Source organism: Miscanthus floridulus, chromosome 6 (genome assembly GCF_019320115.1).
Source record: "Miscanthus floridulus cultivar M001 chromosome 6, ASM1932011v1, whole genome shotgun sequence".
NCBI classification, from domain to species: Eukaryota; Viridiplantae; Streptophyta; class Magnoliopsida; order Poales; family Poaceae; genus Miscanthus; species Miscanthus floridulus.
The window spans coordinates 117,304,436-117,328,915 of NC_089585.1; the positions used below are offsets into that span (position 1 = coordinate 117,304,436).

General features: G+C 45.0%; 1 pseudogene; it reads left to right on the forward strand.

The window, feature by feature from the left end:
* The first annotated feature begins 2,716 nt into the window (after positions 1-2,716).
* Positions 2,717-23,441, forward strand: LOC136461082 (uncharacterized; annotated as a pseudogene).
* Positions 23,442-24,480: the final 1,039 nt, after the last annotated feature.

The window sequence follows — 24,480 nt, forward strand, 5'->3', positions numbered from 1 at the left end:
TGTTTCTGCAGTCCTTGGGTGATACTTTATGCTGGTTTTCGAACCATCATCGATTCTTCAGCTATCTGCTTAGTTGTTGTCCAGGTTCTAATCCTTTTTCCCTATTTTTACTTTTTCCGCTCATTCTTGTACCGTATAAAAACCAACTTTTATTTGGTCATTCAGGACTTTGTGTAATTTTTCAATAGGCTGTATAGTATGGCATGCCAAGAAATATAACATTCAGTACAAGAATTGATGGCAGTTTTGTAAGTTAGCCTTCCTAACTCATAATGTCAGGACAGTGATCAGGTTATTGGGAAGTACCTTATGCTCTATAGCAACATGAAAAAGGTTAGCGCTAGGATTATTTTGGTAGATGATATCATTACGTATATGTTATATAAGTGCCTCCAAAAGGAAACAAATTTGATTCTTACTGATGGTTCTATTTCTATGGCACTGACAAGCATTTTTAATCAGGTTAATTTCTTTGCGTTAAAAAAATAGGCTGATTTGTGCAGATAGCCTCATGGTTGTCTGCTGCTTTTGTTTACTGTACATTGACATCCTTAGTATCAGTTCCTATGTTTTCATTTCACATACAATTATTTCTCACCCCATAAAAATCAAATAAGCAAGTGTCATGATCTTAACACATGTATAAAATACATAGTAGTTATCAGCTATAGAATATTTAGCTACTGATAGACTGTAGTTTGAGACAATAAAAGTACCAAAAATAGATCCTTCAAATATTTTGGAGCTTACAAAACAAACTTCAATTTTAGGTGATTATCTAGACATCTGCAATGCAACACTGCGACCATAACTCACTATCCTTAAAAATGACACTTAATTCGTGCTTTAGGTGTCAAGCCATCATATTCAGAACTTTGATATAGTGTGTTGTCTTAACTGTACCAATTTGGTGATAGAACTGAGATTTTGTTATTTCAGGAACACTTGATACAACCTAGAGCGCAGGAACCAACAATGGTCCAGTGGTCTAACTAAAATTTATCCAACAGAGAATACATAGAATATTGCACACTCTCTTTTATTTGTCCAAGTCTGAAACTTTATCTGTAATGCTCACTCTAGATTTCTACTCAGTTTATAGGTTTGTTGGCGAACATTTATTAATCATGCCACTTTGTTTCATGCTTCTATCGTAAAATAAAATAAAATGGTTCATATCCTTATTCATGTGACTGTTGCTGAGCCTAGTGACTGTGATGCATAAATATAGCATCAATTTCATTGATTCGAACACAGTAAACATACCTCTTGCCGCAGTTATGTTTATGTACCTTCCTATTCTAAAAATCTTTGACAGATTTATTTTTTTAGTTCCTAAACTGGTGCTCCAATTTATGTGCACATTTTCTACAGGTTTCAGTATGCCATGAGGGTTTTAGCTTAGCTTTGTAACATTGAAATGATTTCAGGTATCACTACACCATGATCCACTTTTCCCTACAATCATGTGTTGGTAAATCAAGGGTTTTTCCAACGAGTAATGTGTTAGCAATTCTTTACCTTTTTAGCGTCACTTAAAGTGTCGGCAATAGTAATATAAGGCTACAGCTTATATGTCGGCGTTTCTCCTTCCAACACATAAAGTGTCGGCGAAAGTTTTTAGACCAAAAAAGTGTCGTCCTAGCCTACCTAAACAACTGTCGAAGTGTCGGCGAAGGGGTACGTGCTGTGGGCGGGAGACCGCGCGCCAAAACAGTACTGTGCGCGGGAGCTAAAAGGCTAAACATTTTTTTTGATCGAGAAAACGCTTCGTACGTCTCTTGCTCCCTTCCCCTTTCCACTCACGCAGGCACCGCACGCCACCACAGCTCCGCCACCGGGCGCCGCCAGTAGGGCTTCGCTGCCGGGCGCCGCCAGGAGCCGCTGCCTCCCAATCCCGCCTCCCAACCCCTGACGCCCAAATCACCGCCTCCCAATCCCGCCGGCGCCACCTCCCAATCCCGCCACCCAAATCGCTGCCTCCCAATCTCGCCAGCGCCGAAGTCATCCCTGGCCGGAGCCCTGTAACCTACAACAGTAGGCCCCCGCCGCTGAATCCAACGGACGGTGCCGCCCCAGCCCCCCGTCGCCCCAGCCCACCGTCACCCTAGCCCACCGCCAGCCAGCAAGAGCGGTGCCGCCGCTGCATCCCCATTCCCCTCCACATCCAAGTGCGTCATCTCCACATCCCCTTCCTCTCATCCCCATTCCCCTGCGTGCTAGGGTTTCGGCATAGCTTACTTTTTTGTATTTTTTCTTGGTTGCAGAATGGAGTAGACAAAAGTGAGAAAGGCTACAAAGATTCAAGGTTTGGGTTGCTTCTCTTGCCCGCCATCTCTTCCCCTCTTTGGAGAATCAATTTAGATGTGATGTTTACTGCCTTAGTTGATTTTGCAGAGGAACCAGTAGGATTCAAGATCTTGTACACAACACAATCAAGATCTTCTACTATCATTGCTTGATCGGTATGCTTTTCTTTTCTTATGAACTTTGTCTCTGCATTTGGCTTAGAATTGCAGGTTGTGTGTGATCTGTGATGTGATGCTTGTGGTGAGATAATTTTTTAGCATCAAGTGTGGTGAAATTGATTTAATTTGGACAATTGTTTGGCATGATCTTTATTTTTTTGTTGAACAACCCAATCTGAACTAAATGATTTTTTATTTTGGGAGTAATATTTCACTCTTTTGACACTGCATTTTGTAAAAGGTACATCATGGATAAAACATGGATGGATCAACCTAGGTACATAATAAACCTGTGACCATATACTAGAATCTGCATGCATAGGGTGTTTGGTCTGATATCTTGATCATCATTTGTAGGCAAACCCTTGTGTATAGAGAAGGAGTGGATATGTTTTTAGAGTTTGCCTTTAGTAATTCAGCAAAAGGAAATCATATTTTGTGTCCCTGCAAGGCATGCAAGAACACTTGTTGGAGGGTCCATAGTATTGTACTTGAGCACTTGATATGTGAGGGATTTACAGATGGGTATATAACATGGGTGAATCATGGTGAACCTAGTTCCAGTTTTTTCACAAATAGCAACCAACATGAAAGGGTAGAAGTAGGGGACCCAAATGAAGAGGATGACATTTCTGGTTTACTTCAAGACATAGCTGGGGGTTTAGATGTCCAGGGGGACTTAGAAGTAGACAACACGAAGCAGCACGATGAGGATGTGGAAGCTTTTTACAAAATGGTAGAAGATGCTGGCAAGGAGCTATATCCAGGTTGCAAGTACTCGAAGCTATGTTTCATTGTAAGATTACTGCATATCAAATTCGTTGGGCGATGGAGTTACAAAAGCTTCGACATGCTATTAGAGTTACTTAAGGATGTCTTACCTGAAGAGTCATCACTTCCTAAAAACTTTAATGCTGCTAACAAAATGGCAAAAGGTGTAGGACTTGGTTACGTGAAAATTCATGCATGTGAGAATGATTGCATACTGTTTTGGAAGGAGCATGTGAAGAAAGATGTTTGTCCAAAATGTGATACTTCAAGATGGAAATCAGAAAATAGTAGTCCTAGTGGAAAACATGTGCATAGGGTTCCTAGGAAAGTTCTGCGTTACTTCCCTATAAAGAAAAGGCTGCAATGGTATTTTATGTGCTCAAAAACAGCAAGTGACACAAGGTGGCATGATGAAGGACGCACACAAGATGGTTTGTTGAGGCATCCTGCTGATGCTCCTTTCTAGAAAGATTTTGACTCTAAGCATCTAGTATTTTCATCAGAGAGTCGAAATCTTAGACTAGCTGTAGCTAGCGATGGCTTTAATCCTTTTAGGACCATGAAATCAACTTATAGCATTTGGCCTGTTATTTTGATCCCATACAACCTTCCACCTTGGAAGTGTATGAAGCAATCAAATTTCATCCTATCCTTGTTGATCCCTGGACCTAAGGCACCTTGTGGTGATATGGATGTCTTTCTTGAGCCGCTGGTTGATGATATGGTAGAAATGTTTGTTCATGGTGTAAGAACATATGATGCTTCTAAGCGTGAACCCTTCCAACTGCGTGCTGCCATAGTTTGCACCATATCTGATTTTCCAGGTCTAGGTTATTTGGTGGCATGTGTCATTTCTGGCAAAGTTGCATGTCCTGAATGCCACTTAGATACATGTTCTTTCCAACTAAAAAGGGAGGCAAGTGTGTCTACATGGGCCATCGTAGATTCTTAGATGCCGAACACAAGTTTCGGTTTGATGCAGATTCATTTGATGGTACCACAGAACTTAGGCCAGCACCTAGACCTCTTAGTGGAGAGGAAATATTGGAGCTGACAGCCAATATATGCACAACCTTTGGAAAGGACCTAGTAACCAAGAAGCCAACCAAGCGTCAGTGCAATCCAACTACAGAGGAGCCATCCAAGCAAAAACGCAAGAAAGTTAATGAGCCACCAACTGTTTGGAAAAGAAAATCCATTTGGTTTAAGATGCCATATTGGAAAGACCTACTTCTACGTCATAATTTTGATGTTATGCACATAGAAAAGAATGTGTGTCAGAATATTATTGACACACTTTTGGACACCGATGGAAAATCCAAGGATAACTTAAATGCTTGCTTGGACATCCAGAAACTTGGCATTAGAAGTGATCTTCATCCTGTTAGTGTAGAAGATAACTTTTATTTACCTCCAGCACAGTTTACAATGAGTCCTGATGATAGGGAAGCATTTTGCCAAGTATTGAAGGATGTGAAGTTCCCAGACGGTTATGCATCTGATATGCATCGTAATGTGCAAGTTAAGGAGAAGAAGATAATTGGATTAAAGAGACATGACAACCACATATTGTTGCAGCACTTACTTCCCATTTGTTGATGCGGGACCCACAGGATACCCTGCAAGGGAGAGAGAAGATCTAGTCTAACTAGGATTCTTCCCATGTAATCTTAGTAGTAGTACTATTCAGTAATCCTACTAGGAACTCTCATTGTAAACCGACTAGGACTCTGGCCTCCTGACTATATAAAGGAGGGCAGGGCTCCTAGAGAGGACAACAATGGTACGATTTCTACAACACAATTAATCCAACGTAGAGGCAAACGCCGACTGGACGTAGGGCTGTTACTCGATCAACGATCGAGGGTCCAAACTAGGATAAATCGACTATCTCTTGCATTCACCGTCGAGTTCTGCATACGCTGAAGCCCAAACATACTGCCTCGGGGACCCCCGTGGCAGGCTATCGGTGGTCAAACATCGACAGCTGGCGCGCCAGGTAGGGGCTTTTGGTGACTTTGCATCCGAGAGCTCGATGGACCTCGATAACATGATCTTCCCGACGGGATCAACTTTCATCTTCGGCTCATGGATCTGCGAGGTGGACAACTACGGCAAGCTTCAAGGCCATCTCCTCAAAGATCCGGATCATCATGGAGAATTTCCTATTTCAACAACTACGACGGATCAGCTCACCAGAAGATTCGCGCAGCTCATAATATCCGATTCAAATCAGATTTCACGGCTACGCGCATCCGACTCGAATTCAAGTTCCGTGTCCAAGGTGAAGTTTTATCCGAGTTCTTTCAAGAAACTGAGTTCTTTTTCGGCAGGATTCCAGAGCACAACCCAAAACAACTCGGATTACATTCAGAGTTCTTTCAAGAAGTCGAATTCTTTTCCGTTTGGGCTCGACAACATGGCAAAATCCTATCAGGGATAGTTCAAAAGATCCTTCAATCCAATGCTTGGGATACCACTGACAGGAGCCCAGGAGGGTCTCGTGCTAACGATAACATCGCAAGACTGTATCATCCACTGGCCAGGTTCCGTTCCTGAAGATAGCGGAACCCAACTAGTCGGCACAACAACAACAGCTACTCTACCTTACCAAGAAGGAGACTCGATCTGCGACATCGAGGCATCTACTGAAGTCATCCGCAACTCCGACAGTATGAAAACTAACACCAATAACAGAACGGCTCACGCACGGGAAGTACTCATGGTTCGACATCCTCGGTCACCATTAAATCCCCCAGAAGCACCCGATGTCAGGTCATCAGATGAATCAGAATCCAACATATCACCCTTTGCCCAGGGTTACGATGGAGAAACCGAGAGTCAGAAACAAGCTAGAGAAAGAAAAAACAAGTTGAAGCAAGGGCGCCAACACCGTGCTAAGCAGCGCAGGGAAGCCTAGATCAGATATGAGTCAGAGTTGGCTGAATACAACAGAAGAAAATCACAACGAGAAGTCGAAGGAAGACGCATGGCAAATACGCCTTACGATAAGATTCGAGAAGCATTAGAAGAACTCAAGGCAACTTCATATCCCGGTGAGAAGTATGAACAGCTCCAAGACTTGCTCCGGTCGATGATCCCGAGAACGCATGAAGAAAGAGCCCAATCAAGACTACCCGCTAGATCAACAACCCACAGGCAAGAAGATCAAAATCAAAGGAAGTCCGCTTTCGAAAGACTTGGGCCAGGTGGAAGCCATAACGGAGAAAGTAGGAAGGAACATAATCAAGGCCACCAATTTGAACAACCAAGAAAGACCAGGAGTAGGGTGCCTACCCAGACAGCTTCGTAGAATTATTCCCATCAAAACAACAGTTGGCCAGAAGGAGGAGCCGAATCCGAATTCAAAGAAGCCGGAACACACGACAGATTCCCCTGTTTCGCGAACAGGCTTGCATTGGTACGATTACCCCACAAGTTCAAACCGTCTAACCATTCTAAGTATGATGGCAAAACCGAACCAAGGCAATGGCTCAGAATATATTCACAATCAATTGAACTAGCCAGAGGAGACGACGATATCAAGACCCTGTTCTTTCACAGGTATCATCACACACCTGATCACTCATGCAGAACTGAAAGGACTCAAGCAAAAGGGAGGCGAAAGTCTCAGAAATTACTATCGATGATTCGGCGAACTGCGGGCTCAAGTGCATGACATCACCGAACGAGAAGTAATTGAAGCTTTCTCTCACGGAATCATGGCTAGGTGGCAATTTCAAGACTTCTGCAAAGAAAATCCGAGAAACAATGAAGAATTCAGATGAATAGTGGAAAAGATGATTACTGCAGAAGAAAAAACACGAGAGAGGTTCCTGGATAGAAGCAACCAGGACAACCCGGACAAGCAAAATCATCGAAATAGCAGACATCAAGAAAGAAAACGTAGACCAGACAATACCGTGGCAATGGCCGACAAATCAAAGAAGTTTTCCAAACCCGGAAGATATGATGACATTGAAAACATACATTGCCCATTGCACCCTAATGGAAGGCACACCATCGGAAATTGCTACACTTTCAATGATCGATACACGAGAAGAGATAGTAAGGAGAACACCAAAGAGGACAATCAGAAAAAAGATGAAGACAACCACGAGGACAAAGGATTCCAAAAACCTAGGGGAACGGTAGCAGTGATCTTCTCAGGGGCTCCAGATTGCAGAAGCAAACATCAAGAAAAACTAGCACTACGGACTATCATGACAGCAGAACCGGCTACACAAAGATATCTCAATTGGTCACAGTATCCTATCCAATTTACTAGAGAAGACCAATGGACTAGCATGGGAAACACAGGCCATTATCCACTGGTTCTAGATCCAACTATTGCTGGTATGATTGTCACCAAAGTACTAATCGACAGGGGAGCCAGACTCAACATCATCTTTTCAGAAACACTAAGGAAGATGGGACTACAACTCGCTGGGATGATTACACCAACAAGTACACCTTTTTACGGCATAGTACCAGGCAAGGCAGCCATGCCACTCGGACAAATTACTTTACCCATTACTTTTGGAACTCCTTCGAACTACCGAACAGAGTTTATCAAATTTGAGGTCGCAGACTTTGATTCGTCATATCATGCAATCCTCGGACGCCCAGCACTGGCAAAATTCATGGCAATACCACATTATCCGTACTTACTGCTTAAGATGCCAAGACCCAACGGTATCCTTTCTCTTCGAAGTGATTTGAAGCGTGCTTTTGACTGCGACGTTCAGGCAATCCAAATTGCAGCCAAAGCACAAGCCGACAATGGAAGAAAAGAAATAGCCACAATTGCTGCAGAGACGAGCCAAGAAGAATTACAAATACCGGCTAAAAAGCCCAGCATCATCGCACCACCAAAAGAAGCCGACGTCAAGCAAATCGACTTGGGCACTGGCGATACCTCCAAGACAGCAACCATCAGTGCTCACCTCTCGGCAAAATAGGAACTCGCGCTCACCAACTTTCTTCGGGACAACAAAGATATCTTCTCTTGGAAGCCGGCCGACATGCCAGGTGTCCCAAGAGAGTTGGCTGAGCATAGAATTGATGTTAATGAAAGCTCCAAGCCTGTAAAACAACGGCTACGACGATTCTCACCCGACAAAAAGGCAGTGATTAAAAAGGAAATCACAAAACTGATGGCAGCCAGATTCATCAGAGAAATCCTTCATCCAGACTGGCTAGCAAACCCGGTCCTTGTGCAGAAGAAGAACACGGACGAGTGGCGCATGTGCGTCGACTACACAGATCTTAACAAACATTGCCCAAAAGATCCGTTCGGGCTACCACGCATTGACCAGATAGTTGACTCAACAGCAGGGTCTGCACTATTATCCTTTCATGATTGCTATTCAGGGTATCACCAGATCACATTAAAAGAACAAGACCAGAGCAAGACATCTTTCATTACTCCGTTCGGTGCTTACTGTTACAAAACCGTGTCATTTGGACTAAAGAACGCTGGCGCCACATATCAAAGAGCTATCCAAACTTGCCTTGGGGACCAAATCAGCGAAAATGTGGAGGCATACGTGGATGATGTAGTAGTGAAAACAAAGAACCCATACACTCTGATTGAAGATTTAAAGCAAACCTTCAAAAACTTGAAGAGATGGAGATGGAAGTTGAACCCAAATAAATGTGTATTCGGAGTTCCCTCAGGACAACTACTCGGATTTTTGGTCAGTCAGCGCGGGATTGAAGCCAGCACCAAGCAAATTCGAGCTATAACAGAAATGAGCCCACCTAGAAGTATCAAAGATGTGCAGAAACTAACAGGATGCATGGTGGCCCTCAACCATTTCATATCAAGACTCGGCGAAAAAGGGTTACCTTTCTTTAAACTACTAAAGAAGACAGACAAGTTCGAGTGGACAAAAGAGGCCGATGAAGCTTTCAAAAAACTTAAAGAATACCTCACCTCGTCGCCTGTCCTGACACCTCCAAAGAAAGACGAAGATATGATGCTATATATTACGGCGACTTGTACCGTGATCAGCACGGCGATAGTCATAGAAAGAGAAGAACAAGGGCGCGTGTATAAAGTGCAACGCCCCGTATACTACATCAGCGAAGTACTATCAGAATCCAAAATCCGATACCCGCATGTACAAAAACTACTCTACGCTCTACTTATCACCTCACGCAAGCTTCGCCACTATTTCAAAAGCCACAAGATTACCGTGGTGATAGATTTTCCACTCAGAGACATCCTATACAATAAAGATGCCACAGGGCGCATATCTAAGTGGGCAGTCGAGCTTGGTGCTCTCAATATCGATTTTACCCCACGCAAGGCAATCAAATCTCAAGCCCTTGCTGATTTTGTTGCCGAGTGGACAGAGATCCAACAACCTATATCAAATACCATCCTTGACCACTGGAAGATGTACTTTGATGGGTCACTCAAACTAGGCAGAGCCAGTGCAGGCGTTCTCCTCATTTCTCTAGAAGGAAAACAACTCAAGTACGTCCTTCAGATATTATGGCAAGCTACAAATAACGAAGCAGAATATGAAGCCCTCATCCATGGGCTACGAGTGGCAATTACCCTCGGAATAAAGAGATTACTCGTATACGGCGATTCAGCAGTAGTCATCAACCAAGTCAACAAAGATTGGGATTGCACCAAAGAAAACATGGATGCTTACTGTGCCGAAATACGGAAACTTGAAAAACATTTCCAAGGATTAGAAATTCTACACGTCCTGCGCGATTCCAACATTGCAGCAGATGTCCTCGCCAAGCTCGGATCAGACAGAGCGAAGGTTCCACCCGGCGTATTCATAGAAGAGCTATCAGTTCCCTCTATGAAACAACCCGGTGAAACGACCCATGAAATTCAGGCTAAAGGCATTCAGATCTTGGTAATCAACACTTCATGGAGCCAAGTTTTCATCGACTATATCAAAGAAAATAAATTGCCAGCAGATAAAGCAGAAGCCACCCAAGTTGTTCGCAGAAGCAAAAACTACGTTCTAGTAGGAGATAGACTTTACAGAAGAGCAGCATCATCAGGAGTACTCCTAAAATGTGTCTCATTTGAAGAAGGCAAAGAGATCCTAGACAAAATACACTCAGGTTGCTGTGGAAGTCATGCCGCTTCAAGAACACTGGTCGGCAAAGCATTTCGCACCGGATTCTACTGGCCAACCGCTTTGAAAGACGCAGAAGAACTTGTCAGAAAATGCAAAGGTTGCCAAATGTTTGCAAGACAAGCCCATGTGCCAGCTCACAGTCTTATCTGCATCCCACCCGCTTGGCCTTTTTCCTGCTAGGGGCTGGATCAAGTAGGACCTCTAAAGAAAGCAAAAGGCGGCTTCGAATACATCTTTGTAGCAATCGACAAGTTCACCAAGTGGATTGAATACAAACAACTCATGAAATACAGCGTAGCCAAAGCAGTCGAGTTCATCCAAGACATTATGCACCGCTTCGGCATGCCCAATCGAATCATCACAGATCTAGGCTCCCCCTTCATAGCTATAGAATTCAAAAGCTGGGCACAAGACAGTGGTTTTAGTATAGACTACGCATCTGTTGCACATCCAGAAAGCCAATGGACAAGTAGAAAGGGCTAATGGACTCATACTAGCCGGATTAAAACCAACGTTATACGAAGAACTAGTGGACTATGGGTCCAAATGGATTGAAGAATTACCTAAAGTAGTATGGGGGCTATGAACTCAAATAAGCAGAGCAACAGGCTACTCACCATTCTTCCTAGTTTACGGGTCAGAAGCCGTACTGCCTGCCGACTTGATATGGACATCACCAAAGATAGAACAATACGATGAAGGAGAAGCAGAACACACAAGAAGATTAGAACTCGACAGCTCAGAAGAAGTCAGAGTAAACGCTACCCTCCAATCAGCCAGATACCTACAAGGTTTAAGACGACACTACAACAAGAGTACCCATCCTCGATCATTACAAGTCGGAGACTTAGTGCTAAGAAGGATACAAAAAACTGACGGACGACATAAGCTACTCAGTCCATGGGAAGGTCCGTTCATTGTCACAAAAGTCACCGGACCAGGCACATACAAGTTAATAACCGAAGATGGAAGAGAAGTCAACAATACATGGCACATCAGCCAGCTGAGAAGATTCTACGTGTAAAAACAACTCAAGAAAAAACAGATATACGGGCCACAAGGGACCAACGTTCACAATCAACAAAGGACAATATTCCTCGACAACATATGTATCAGTTTATATTCATGATCAATAAAGATGATATTCATCCACAGCATGTCTTGTCATGACTTTCAACGAGTTGTTTTCACGAAACAAAAAGCAAAATGGCTAAAAACATGCCTGAGCATCCCGGCCGAGAGCAAAATAGCTGAAAAGACGCTTGAGCCCGCCGATGAGGGTAGCTAAAAGCTAATACCCGAAACAAAAAGCAAAATGGCTAAAAACATGCCTGAGCATCCCGGCCGAGAGCAAAATAGCTGAAAAGACGCTTGAGCCCGCCGATGAGGGTAGCTAAAAGCTAACACCCAAAACAAAAAGCAAAATGGCTGAAAACATGCCTGAGCATCCCGGCCGAGAGCAAAATAGCTGAAAAGACGCTTGAGCCCGCCGATGAGGGTAGCTAAAAGCTAACACCCGAAACAAAAAGCAAAATGGCTGAAAACATGCCTGAGCATCCCGGCCGAGAGCAAAATAGCTGAAAAGACGCTTGAGCCCGCCGATGAGGGTAGCTAAAAGCTAACACCCAAAACAAAAAGCAAAATGGCTGAAAACATGCCTGAGCATCCCGGCCAAGAGCAAAATAGCTAAAAAGACGCTTGAGCCCGCCGATGAGGGTAGCTAAAAGCTAACACCTAAAACTAGTCGACCGAAATTAAGCTTAAAAAGACCCTCCAGCTCTTCGTTCCGAAAAGCAAGAGGCTCGGGGGCTACATCCAGATAGGAATACTTTTTCCTCAAAAAAGCACAAGCGCCAAGCACAAGCGCCACTCAAGAAAGCACTCGGATGCCGAAGTTTGTCAAGGCAACATTCTATGCCGAGTCATTTTACATAGCGCAGGCGAAAGGTTGTCAACACAAAGATCTACATCTAACAAGTCATAGCGCGGACAAAGCACTCGACGGATCACAAAAGAGGAAGAAAAGAAAAGTACTCGACAAATCGAGGGATTTCGTCAGGATAACGCACGGAGTTGTTTACAGGGCAGAGACGAAAACGGGACAAAGTACTCAGCAAGTCAAGTAACTCCAACCACACCCGGGCAAAGAATACATCAACGAAAATAAAGAATCTTCATTTGAAGAGGAGTGTAATATTATAAGAGGCTGGTCAATTGGATCAGGCATTGTCATCAGGAAGGGAAATATCAATATTAAGACTGTCTACAACCCTACTGGCTAAACCTTTGACCTCAGGCTCCATCCTCTCAACGGCATCAAGGTATTCTTGGCTATCAGCTTCCTCTGCTATCTTGGACAGAGGCGCCTCTGGAGCAAGGACCCGGACCTGGGCCAGCACATTCTTGGTACATACTTGAGCGCACTTCTTCGCGAACTCTTGGAAACGAGTCGGAATCTGAGGAATGAACTGAGCCCAAGATTGCCCGTCATCCGCTGGAGTCCGGAGAACATCAGCTACTAAATGAAAGGATTTCCACAAAATGTTCCAATTTTCAGTAGCCGTCGCCAGCTTCCCAGACAAGTCTTCAATAGTTTTTTGGGCCTGCACAAGATCTTTATCAGCTCCATGCCTGATCAACTTAGCAAGTGCAAGTTCTTCTTCAGCATGAGTAATTACCTCCTCAGCCTTGTTATGACTTGTACGGACAAGAGTCTTCATTTCATCAATGCCCTCCGAGAGCTTTTTTCCTTCAACTCGGAGAGCTGGACAAGACACCAAACAACAAGTCAGCAGGAGGGAAAGGTTTGAATACTGAAAGAAACAAAGAGAACCCAGAATACCTTTACATTCTTTCTTCACGGCTTCCAAGCTCTTCATGGCCTCTGAGTTCTTTGAAGCCTCTGGGATAGCAGCATCTTTCTGTTTCTCCAACTCCTGGGCAACAGTGTCTCTCTATTTCTCTACCTCTACCACCCGGGCACAGAGAGCCTTTTCCTCTTTTTGATGCGACTTACGCTCAGTCTCCAACTCGGCCCGGAGGACGTCAAGGTCAGTCTTCAGAGAACTTACCTCAGAGGACAACTTCTTCTCGATTTCAGACGAAAAGAAGAAGCCGGTATGGTCACGAGAGAAAGTCTAAACAATTAAAGAAAAAGAAAAATAAGGCGTAAGGACGAAGGCAAAACAAATGGCCAAAGAAAGAATCTTAGAAAAACTTACGTAAAGCTTCTCCCCGAAAGAAGTCATAGAGGACGCCAAGCTCCCCCAGGCTGCGGTCAGCTCCGATAGCCGATGGGTGGCATCGAACTGTTGCACCACGTCACCGGTAAAAGAGGGACCGCCGGAAGCAAGAGAAGGGGAAGGAGAGGCCGGCTGGGGCGAAGAAGGAACGACCAAAGCAACCTCCCGGGAAGCCAAAGCCAATCCCTCAGAAGGACCCGACGCGATGGCCACAGTCACCTCTAGGGCAGCCAAGTCCGCAACTTCGCCAGGTAGCTCCGAAGCCCCCGCAGCAACTTCACCAATAGTATGTTGTGAGTCCTGAGGCTTGGAACTCAATGGCACGGCGGAAGGTTGAGAAGAAGTCGATGAAGAAACGAGAGAAGACGAAAGACTGAAAATTGATAAAAGAAAGCACCAATGAGAACCAGAAGAAGGAAGACAAAAGCAAAAGGATGAAGCCAGAATCTACTCACCCAGCCACTTTCTTCTTCGTGAAGCCAAAAGAAGGCCTCGCAGGGGGGATCACGATGGCGAAAACGTCCCCGCCACCCGACGACGGGAGCGGGATAGCAGATACCGGAGCCACGGAAGAAGCCGGGGCTGGAACCATGAAAGAACTCTGCACTGGAGGAGCGGTAGAGCTCGGTACCGGGGCTACCAAAGAACTCGACATCGGAGCTTCAGAAGAAGTCGGCACGGGAGCCTCAGAAGAACTCGTACCCGACGTCTGGTTACTTCAAAAAGTTTAAGACTAAAAGTCAAGACAAAGAAGAAAAATTCAATGCAACAGGAATATGAAAACAACTCATCGCCACATGATGAGGGGTACTTCATCATCCTCCTCTCCCTCAGCCAAGGAAACCTTAGCACCTGCTGAAAAAAGAATAAAAAGTACTCGATTCAAGAGAAAAATAGGAAAACAAAGGAACAAAGAGTATTAAATGTGCTCACCTAAGAGCATGCTAGCAACAACTGGAGTACCTGAGAGAGTACTTGGTTTGTGAGGCTTCTTGGAGACAGGCAGGCCAGATGAAGACCCATCTGTTCGCCCCCTCTTCGGGACACTATGAGGACCGCGAGGGACTAGACGAGGAACATATTCTTCATATACATCAACAAATCCAGAAGAAACTCCAAGAAGCACTATGGAGGATGGGGACTTACTAGTTGCAGAAGTTCCAGCAAGTTTATCCCCAGTCTCCGCCACGGCAGGAAGAACATCAAGAGGGATTGGGTCAACAAAGTTCCACCCAAGCTCCTACGAAAAAGGATAAAATAGCAAGACAAGGAAAAGCTAAGCAAAAATGGATGCAGCAAGAAGTACCCAAACAAAGAGATAAACAACTCACAGCTGGGGGCAGGTTGTTGGCAGAGAACTCGGAGACAGCAGGAGGAATAATGCTCACTCCTTTCAACATCTTCTGGAGATGCTCGAGTACTTCCTCATCGGTCAGCTCAAGAGCTAGGACCATGCGTGAAGGATCCTCGGCTCCAGAATACTCGAAGCCAAGGTGCTCCCGCTCTTTCAAAGGCTGAACTCGGCGACGAAAAAAACTCGAAACAATACCAAAACCAGTTAAACCCTGCTGTTTCAGCATGCTAATCCTATCAAGGAGTGGCTGGATCACTTGAATCTCAGCAGGTGACTCAAGTTTCTTGTCCCATCGATCATTCACCACAGGACCAGATCCAGAGTGGACGACAAGGGAAGGGATCAAATTGGCAGCGTAAAACCAGTCGGCACGCCAATCTTTTACAGAATCAACCAGGTCATAGTCAAAGAACTTGCTCTTAAGACCCTGGCGAAACTGAATCCCGCAACCGCCAAGAACGCTGGTTTCTTCGCGGCGGGGTTGAGGTTTCAGACGAAAGAAGTAGCGAAAAAGAGATAGAGAAGGAGAGATTCCAAGGAAAGCTTCACAGAGATGAACGAAAACGGAAAGATGGAGAACGGCATTAGGGGTTAGATGGTTCAGACTAACCCCGAAATAACCAAGAAAGTGATGAAGGAAGGCAGAAGCAGGAAGGCAAAGTCCGGCGCGGACAAAGGAAATGAAGAGGACAATCTCACCAGGACCCAGAGCAGGAACCCGATGCTCGCCCGGAACTCTCCATTCAGCGATGACTTTGCTTTGGATCAAGCCATCGCTGACGAGCTCGCGCAGCTGATCTTCGCTTGTTGTTGGAGCCGGCCAAACCTTCTGAGCAGCCCTCATGGCCACGAACTCTTGGTTCTCGATCAAAGAAAGGGATCACTCCTCGTCCACGAAGGTCGCCTAGGAGTTGCTCGCGGTTTTCTTCTTACCCATGAACTAGCAGAAGCAAAAAGGTACTGGGGAAGATGAAGCTAGATGGCGCCGCTAAGGATGGCGGCGGCAATGGCGACGACGGATGATTAAGAGCTAGGGTTTGAAGGCAAAAGAAAGGCAGTAAAGAAAAAGAGGACGAAGGGTCTATAAATAAATTTTACAGCATTAGAAATGGCCCACCAGGCCCGTTAAAACACCGTGTGAGAACGCAACGGTCCATTTACCGACGCAGCTAAAACGACGGAGGGCACAAATCCACACAACGGTACAATCCAATGGGCAGATTTCAGACTTATCCGTCCAGCACCACGGCAGGGTTATCAGATCACTACAAGAACAACCCGTCAACCAAGAAGAAACAAAGGGCTACCTCGCAAGGAACAAAAGAACCCGGTTATTTAAGAAAGAACTTGGTAATCTCATGAACGACAGGGATCACAGCAGAGAAGTTAAGGACAACTCAGAAGACAAGATTCATTCCATTACAAGCGACTTCAAAAATAGAAGATTACAAATCTTACAAGATCCAACGAACTCGGTACCACGAAAAGCAAAGTAGCAAAGAGGAACACGGACACGGCTAGGCTTTGGAATGACTACGTGTCCCAAATTGCTACTCGGTAGGACAAACCGCCATCAGCTACACTGTTTTCTTCAAAGGACGGATGCAGTGCATCCAAGGCGGAAATCAGCAGCACGACAGGACAACATGGAGCAGAGAAGGCCGGCGGGCATCTGTCTACCTAAGACCGATGTGATGCTGGATATGGTGTTGATCTACACCGGACAGTCTCAGAATAGGCAACGAAGATTAACCCAGAACTGCCAGATGAAGGAACGAAGCCCACATCACAAGACTTCCTCCAACTACCGCCATGTACATCCTGGTACAATGCTGTCGCGGGATTAGCCTACATCTAATCCCTATCACAAGACTTCCTCCAGCTACGACAAGACACACAGGAACTACAAAATATGCCCGGGGGCTGCTCTACTTCACAAACTACCATGTTCATGACCACGAAGGTTTCAACAGAATGTCCAATGGATAAAAACAAGCACTCCGGGATAGTATTTATAGATCAAAGGAGCGGCGCACATGGACTAGGAGTACCAATGAAATAAGCCTAACAAAGGACACAGTGAAAAGACAGGACTCAATAATGGAAGACTCAGGCGAGAGGGAACAGTACTTGAAGACGAGCATATTCGGAAGGATATACCAGCACAGTACAACCCGTGAACAAAAGACATTTACAATCAACCACCACCATACAACTACATCTGACAACAGCAGACTATCAAAGAATACGCCAAGACCTCGCATCTGAGTTCTTCCTGAACAAAACAACATGGATATACGCTCGGAGGCTGCATGCTGTGAAACTACTCGGATGATGGTTTAATCCAAGACTAAAGGGCTATTTTGAAAAGATGCCGCAAAACTACTCAGATGATGACATAATCCAAGTCTCGGGGACTACTTCAGAACACAAATTTACAAACAACATAAAGATTCAAGACCCTCCAACTTTTTGTTCCAAATAGCAAGAGGCTCGGGGGCTACACTCAGTGAGTGCACTTTTTCTTCGAAAAAGCGCACGTCACCAAAAGACTTCCTCAACGCAGACCACTTCAAGACATTACGACAAAAAGAACCCGGAACGAGCCATATTCTGCACTTTTTCTTCGAAAAAGCGCACGTCACCAAAAGACTTCCTCAACGCAGACCACTTCAAGACATTACGACAAAAAGAACCCGGAACGAGCCATATTCGAGTTCTTTTTGATAAAACTTCAATGAACAATCAAAGCAACTTCAAGACAAGATCCTCCAGCTCCTTGTTTCAAATAGCAAGAGGCTCGGGGGCTACAACCAGATGGATGTACTTTTTCTTCAAAAAAAAAAGCACGCACCACTCGAAGGTCCCAAGAAGCGCTACAAGGTTTCACTCCAGAAAGCACTCGAATGACGTTTGTTCCTACTCAACAAGACTTGAAGGAGCAAAACAAGACTTTCAGAGCTCAACCATGAAGTGCTCGAGGGCTTGTCGATACGGGACCCACAGGATACCCCGCAAGGGAGAGAGAAGATCTAGTCCAACTAGGATTCTTCCCATGTAATCTTAGTAGTAGTACTATTCAGTAATCCTACAAGGAACTCTCATTATAAACCAACTAGGACTCTGACCTCCTGACTATATAAAGGAGGGCTAGGCTCCTGGGGAAAGAGACAATAATTGTACGACACTTCATAATCAATCCAATGTAGAGGCTAACGCCGGCTGGACGTAGGGCTGTTACTCGATCAACGGTCGAGGGTTCGAACCAGGATAAGTCGTTTGTCTCTTGCGTTCACCATCGAGTTCTGCATACGCTGAAGCCCGAACAATACTGCCCTGGGGACCCCCGTGGCAGGCTATCGGTGGTAAAACATCGACACACGTCATCGGTAAAAGAGGGACCGCTGGAAGCGAGAGAAGGGGAAGGAGAGGCTGGCTGGAGCAAAGAAGGAACGACCAAAGCAACCTCCCGGGAAGTCGAAGCCAATTCCTCAGAAGGACCCGACGCGACGGCCACAGTCACCTCCGGGGCAGCCAAGTCCACAACTTCGCCAGATAGCTCCGAAGCCCCCGCAGCAACTTCACCAACAGTATGTTGCGAGTCCTGAGGCTCGGAACTCAATGGCACGACGGAAGGCTGAGAAGAAGTCGATGAAGAAACGAGAGAAGACGAAAGACTGAAATTTGATAAAAGAAATCACCAATGAGAACCAGAAGAAGGAAGACAGAAGTAAAAGGATGAAACCAGAATCTACTCACCCAGCCACTTTCTTCTTCGCGAAACCAAAAGAAGGCCTCGCAGGGGGGACCACGACGGCAAAAACGTCCCCGCCACCTGACGACGGGAGCGGGATAGTAGATACCAGAGCCACGAAAGAAGCCAGGGCTGGAGCTGTGGAAGAACTCTGCACTGGAGGAGCAGTAGAGCTCGGTACTGAGGCTACCAAAGAACTCGACACCGGAGCTTCAGAAGAAGTCGGCGTGGGAGTCTCAAAAGAACTCGTACCCGACGTCCGGTTACTTCAAAAAGTTCAAGACTAAAAGTCAAGACAAAGAAGAGAAATTCAATGCAACAGGAATATGAAAACAACTCACCGCTGCATGATGAGGGGTACTTCGTCATCCTCCTCTCCCTTAGCCAAGGAAACCAGAGCACCTGCTGAAAAAAGAACAAAAAGTACTTGGTTCAAGAGAGAAACAGGAAAACAAAGGAACAAAGAGTATTAAATATGCTCACCTAAGAGCATGCTAGCAACAACTGGAGTACCTGAGAGAGTACTTGGTTTACGAGACTTCTTGGAGACAGGCAGGCCGGATGAAGACCCATCCGTTCGCCCCCTCTTTGGGACACTATGAGGACCGCGAGGGACTAGATGAGGAACATATTCTTCATATACGTCAACAAATCCGGAAGAAACTCTAGGAAGCGCTGTGGAGGTTGGGGACTTACTAGTTGCAGAAGTTCCAGCAGGCTTATCCCCAGTCTCCGCCATAGTAGGGAGAACATCAAGAGGGATCGGGTCAACAAAGTTCCGCCCAAGCTCCTACGAAAAAGGATAAAATAGCAAGACAAGGAAAAGCTAAGCAAAAATGGATGCAGCAAGAAGTACCCAAACAAAGAGATAAACAACTCACAGCTGGGGGCGGGTTGTTGGTAGAGAACTCGGAGACAGCAGGAGGAATAACGCTCACTCCTTTTAGCATCTTCTGGAGACGCTCGAGTACCTCCTCATCGGTCAGCTCAAGAGCTAGGACCATGCGTGAAGGATCCTCGGCCCCAGAATACTCGAAGCCAAGGTGCTCCCGCTCTTTCAAAGGCTAAACTCGGCGACGAAGAAAACTCGAAACAATGCTGAAACTAGTTAAACCCTGCTGTTTCAGCATGCTAATCCTATCAAGGAGTGGCTGGATCACTTGAATCTCAGCAGGTGACTCAAGTTTCTTGTCCCACCGGTCATTCACCACAGGACCAGATCCAGAGTGGACGACAAGGGAAGGGATCAAATTGGCAGCATAAAACTAGTCGGCACGCCAATCTTTTACAGAATCAACTAGGTCATAGTCAAAGAACTTGCTCTTAAGACCTTGGCGAAACTGAATCCCGCAACCACCAAGAACGCTGGTTTCTTCACGGCGGGGTTGAGGTTTTAGACGAAAGAAGTAGCGAAAAAGAGATAGAGAAGGAGGGATTCCAAGGAAAGCTTCACAGAGATGAACGAAAATGGAAAGATAGAGAACGGCATTAGGGGTTAGATGGTTCGGACTAACCCCGAAATAACCAAGAAACTGATGAAGGAAGGCGAAAGCAGGAAGGCAAAGTCCGGCGCGGACAAAGGAAACGAAGAGGACAATCTCACCAGGACTCAGAGCAGGAACCCGATGCTCGCCCGGAATTCTCCATTCAGCGATGACTTTGCTTTGGATCAAGCCATCGCTGACGAGCTCATGCAGCTAATCTTCGCTTGTTGTTGGAGCCGGCCAAACCTTCTGAGCAGCCCTCATGGCCACGAACTCTTGGTTCTCGATCAAAGAAAGGGATGACTCCTCATCCATGAAGGTCACCTGTGACTTGCTTGTGGTTTTCTTCTTACCCATGAACTAGCGGAAGCAAAAAGGTACTGGGGAAGATGAAGCTAGATGGCGACGCTAAGGATGGCGGCGGCAATGGCGACGACGGATGATTAAGAGCTAGGGTTTGAAGGCAAAAGAAAGGCAGTAAAGAAAAAGAGGACGAAGGGTCTATAAATAAATTTTACAGCGTTAGAAACGGCCCACCAGGCCCGTTAAAACACCGTGTGAGAACGCAACGGTCCATTTACCGACGCAGCTAAAATGACAGAGGGCACAAATCCACACAACGGTACAATCCAATGGGCAGATTTCAGACTTATCCATCCAACACTACTGCGGAGCTATCAGATAACTGCAAAGAACAACCCATCCTCAAAGAAGAAAGGGAGGGTAACTTCTGAAGGAACAAAAGAACCCGGTTCTTGATAAAAAGAACTCGGAAGTTCCATAAGCAACACAGCAGGAGAAAGCATGGCAACGAAGAAGGCAAGAATCTTTTTTATTACAAATGAAATCAAGAAGTACAAGATTACACATCTTACAAGACCCGACGAACTCGGTACTACAACAAGCAAGGTAGCAAAGAGGAACCCGGACACAGCTAGGCTCTGGAACGACTACGTGTTCCAATTTGCTGCCAGGTAGAACAAACCGCCCTTGGCTACACTGTTTTGACGAACACAGTGCATCCAAGACGGAAATCAGCAGCACAGCAGGAAAGCATGGACCAAAGGAGGCTGGCAGGCATCTGTCTACCCAAACCCGATGTGATGCAGGATTAGGTGTTGATCTGCACCGGACAGCCGTAGGGCAGACAAAGAGCGCCAGCCAAGAACTATCGGATGAAGGAACGAAGCCCACATCACAAGACTTCCTCCAGCTACGACAAGACACACAGGAACTACAAAATATGCCCGGGGGCTGCTCAACTTCACAAACTACCATATCCATGACTACAAAGACTTCAGGCCACACAACAGAATGCTCAATGATTCAAAAACAAGCACCACAGGAGGGTATTTATAGACCAAAAGAGCGATGCACATGAACCGGGAGCACCAAAGGTAAAGACCTGACAAAGGAAACAGTGAAAAAATAGGACTCAATAATGGAAGACTCAGGCGAGAGGGAACAGTACTCGAAGACGAGCATATTCGGAAGAATATACCAGCACAGTACAACCCGTGAACAAAAGGCATTTACACTCAACCACCACCATACAACTACATCTGACAACAGCAGACTATCAAAGAATACACCAAGACCTCGCATCTGAGTTCTTCCTGAATAAAACAACACGGATATACGCTCGGAGGCTGCATGCTGCAAAACTACTCGGATGATGGTATAATCCAAAACTAAAGGGCCGCTTCGGAAAGATGCCGCAAAATTACTCGGATGATGACATAATCCAAGTCTCGGGGACTACTTCAGAACACAAATTTTCAAAAAACATAAAGGTTCAAGACCCTCCAACTTTTTGTTCCAAATAGCAAGAGGCTCAGGGGCTACACTCAGTGAGTGCACTTTTTCTTCGAAAAAGCGCACGTCACCAAAAGACTTCCTCAACGCAGACCACTTCAAGACATTACGACAAAAAGAACCCGGAACGAGCCATATTCGAGTTCTTTTTGATAAAACTTCGATGAACAATCAGAGCAACTTCAAGACAAGATCCTCTAGCTCCTTGTTCCAAATAGCAAGAGGCTCGGGGGCTACAACCAGATGGATGTACTTTTTCTTCAAAAAGCACTCACCACTCGAAGATCCCAACAAGCGCTACAAGGTTTCACTCCAGAAAGCACTCGGATGACGTTTGTTCCTACTCAACAAGACCTGAAGGAGCAAAACGAGACTTTCAGAGCTCAACCATGAAGTGCTCGGGGGCTTGTCGATGCGGGACCCACAGGATACCCCACAAGGGAGAGAGAAGATCTAGTCTAACTAGGATTCTTTCTATGTAATCTTAGTAGTAGTACTATTCAGTAATCCTACTAGGAACTCTCATTGTAAACCGACTAGGACTCTGGCCTCCTAACTATATAAAGGAGGGTAGGGCTCCTGGAGAGGACAACAATGGTACGATTTCTACAACACAATTAATCCAATGCAGAGGCAAACGCCGACTGGACGTAGGGCTGTTACTCGATCAACGATCGAGGGTCCGAACTAGGATAAATCGATTGTCTCTTGCGTTCACCGTCGAGTTCTGCATACGCTGAAGCCCAAACATACTGCCTCGGGGACCCCCATGGCAGGCTATCGGTGGTCAAACATCGACACCATTGCTGTTCGGAATATACTGCCAGAAAGAGTAAGTGCAGCACTAATTCGTGTGAGCAATTTCTTCAAGAAGATCTACTCACCCACTATTCGTATCAGTGATACGCAAAAACTAGAGGCTGAAATAGCTGAGACACTAAGTGTCCTTGAGACTATATTTCTGCCATCTTTTTTTGATATCATGGTTCATTTGATGGTGCATCTGCCTGCTCAAGCAAGACTTGCTGGTCCTATACACTATCGTAGCATGTGGGCAGTAGAGAGGTACCAAACTATTTTCAATTGCTATTGAACATATTTGTAGTTAGATTCCACGCTAAAACTATTACTTCATAGGTATTTGATGAAGTTGAAGGGCTCTGTTCGTACTAGAAGTCATCCAGAGGGATCAATTTGTGAGGCCTACAAATTTGATGAGAGTCTTACTTTCTGCTCCAAATTTTTGAAAGGCTATGAGACTGGACAAGTAGGAAATGGTGAAAGTATGGACTGTGAAATTTGTACTACACCATTCTTCCAAAGCACAGGGCAAGCTTTGAGTGGCAAGTGCACTGTATCCATAGAATACAAGACTTGGGTTCAAGCACATAGATATGTATTGTTCAACTATGATAAGATAGAACCATACTTGAAGTAAGCAATCCACACAACTTGGCACATTACATTTCTCGTGTTCTTATCTATAAATTTCTCAATGGGTACCACACCTTTGCAGCAAACATGTGGAGTACCTTTCCTCGATTGGTCGCCACAATCAGCGACAAATGACTCGTATCCATCATGAAACGTTTCATGATTGGTTTAGAAAGCATGTAAGTAAAGGCGTGATTAACATGTTCTATTTAGATCTAATACAGTTAAATTAACTAGACATAATGTGATATTTACAGGTGGAAGGGTTAGTTGAAAGTGGTGTAGAAGTACCAGAAGAGATACATATTTTGGCAAATGAACCTTTCATGATTGCAACAACATACAATAGCTATGCAATTAATGGATTTAAATTCCATACGTTCTCCTATGATGAGGGTAGACTAGTTCAAGACAGTGGAGTAGCTTTGGTTTCCCAGACCTCTTGCTTTGAAAATGGAAACAATGTGGACCTAGTTATGAGAAACAAGATATACTATGGCATCATCAAAGAAATCATTGAGTTAAACTATCGCAACAAAGGAAACAATGTTTAAACTATCGCAACAAAGGAAACCTAGTCATTGAGTTAAACTATCGCAACAAAGAAATCATTGAGATGTGATACTATATAATGTAGTAAGGCCCTATGAAGTTGCTGTGGCAAAGGCTACCGTTCAAACAAAGAACCCAAGGGCTATTGTTGGGGGTACTGCTCTTGGCGTGCAGTTCTGTGAAGTGGTTGTTAACCATGTATTTATGAGGAACGTTGTACTGCCCCGTCCATACGAAGGTGTCACCACCATTCTAGAGGCTCGTGGGAGATGCATTGCTTGGCCACATGACAGAGTAATGGTCTAACCTCTTTATATTCTTGAAAAAACGATCATTATATTTTGCTGATTAGTAATATATTTGCAGATGAAGGATGACAAGAAGTCATTGCAGCAGTCAAAAGGTGGTGGCACAACTTGAAGGTATTTTACTTGAACATTTTGATGTATATATTTAGCTAGCAGAGGAAGCCATAACTATTTGTTAATTGC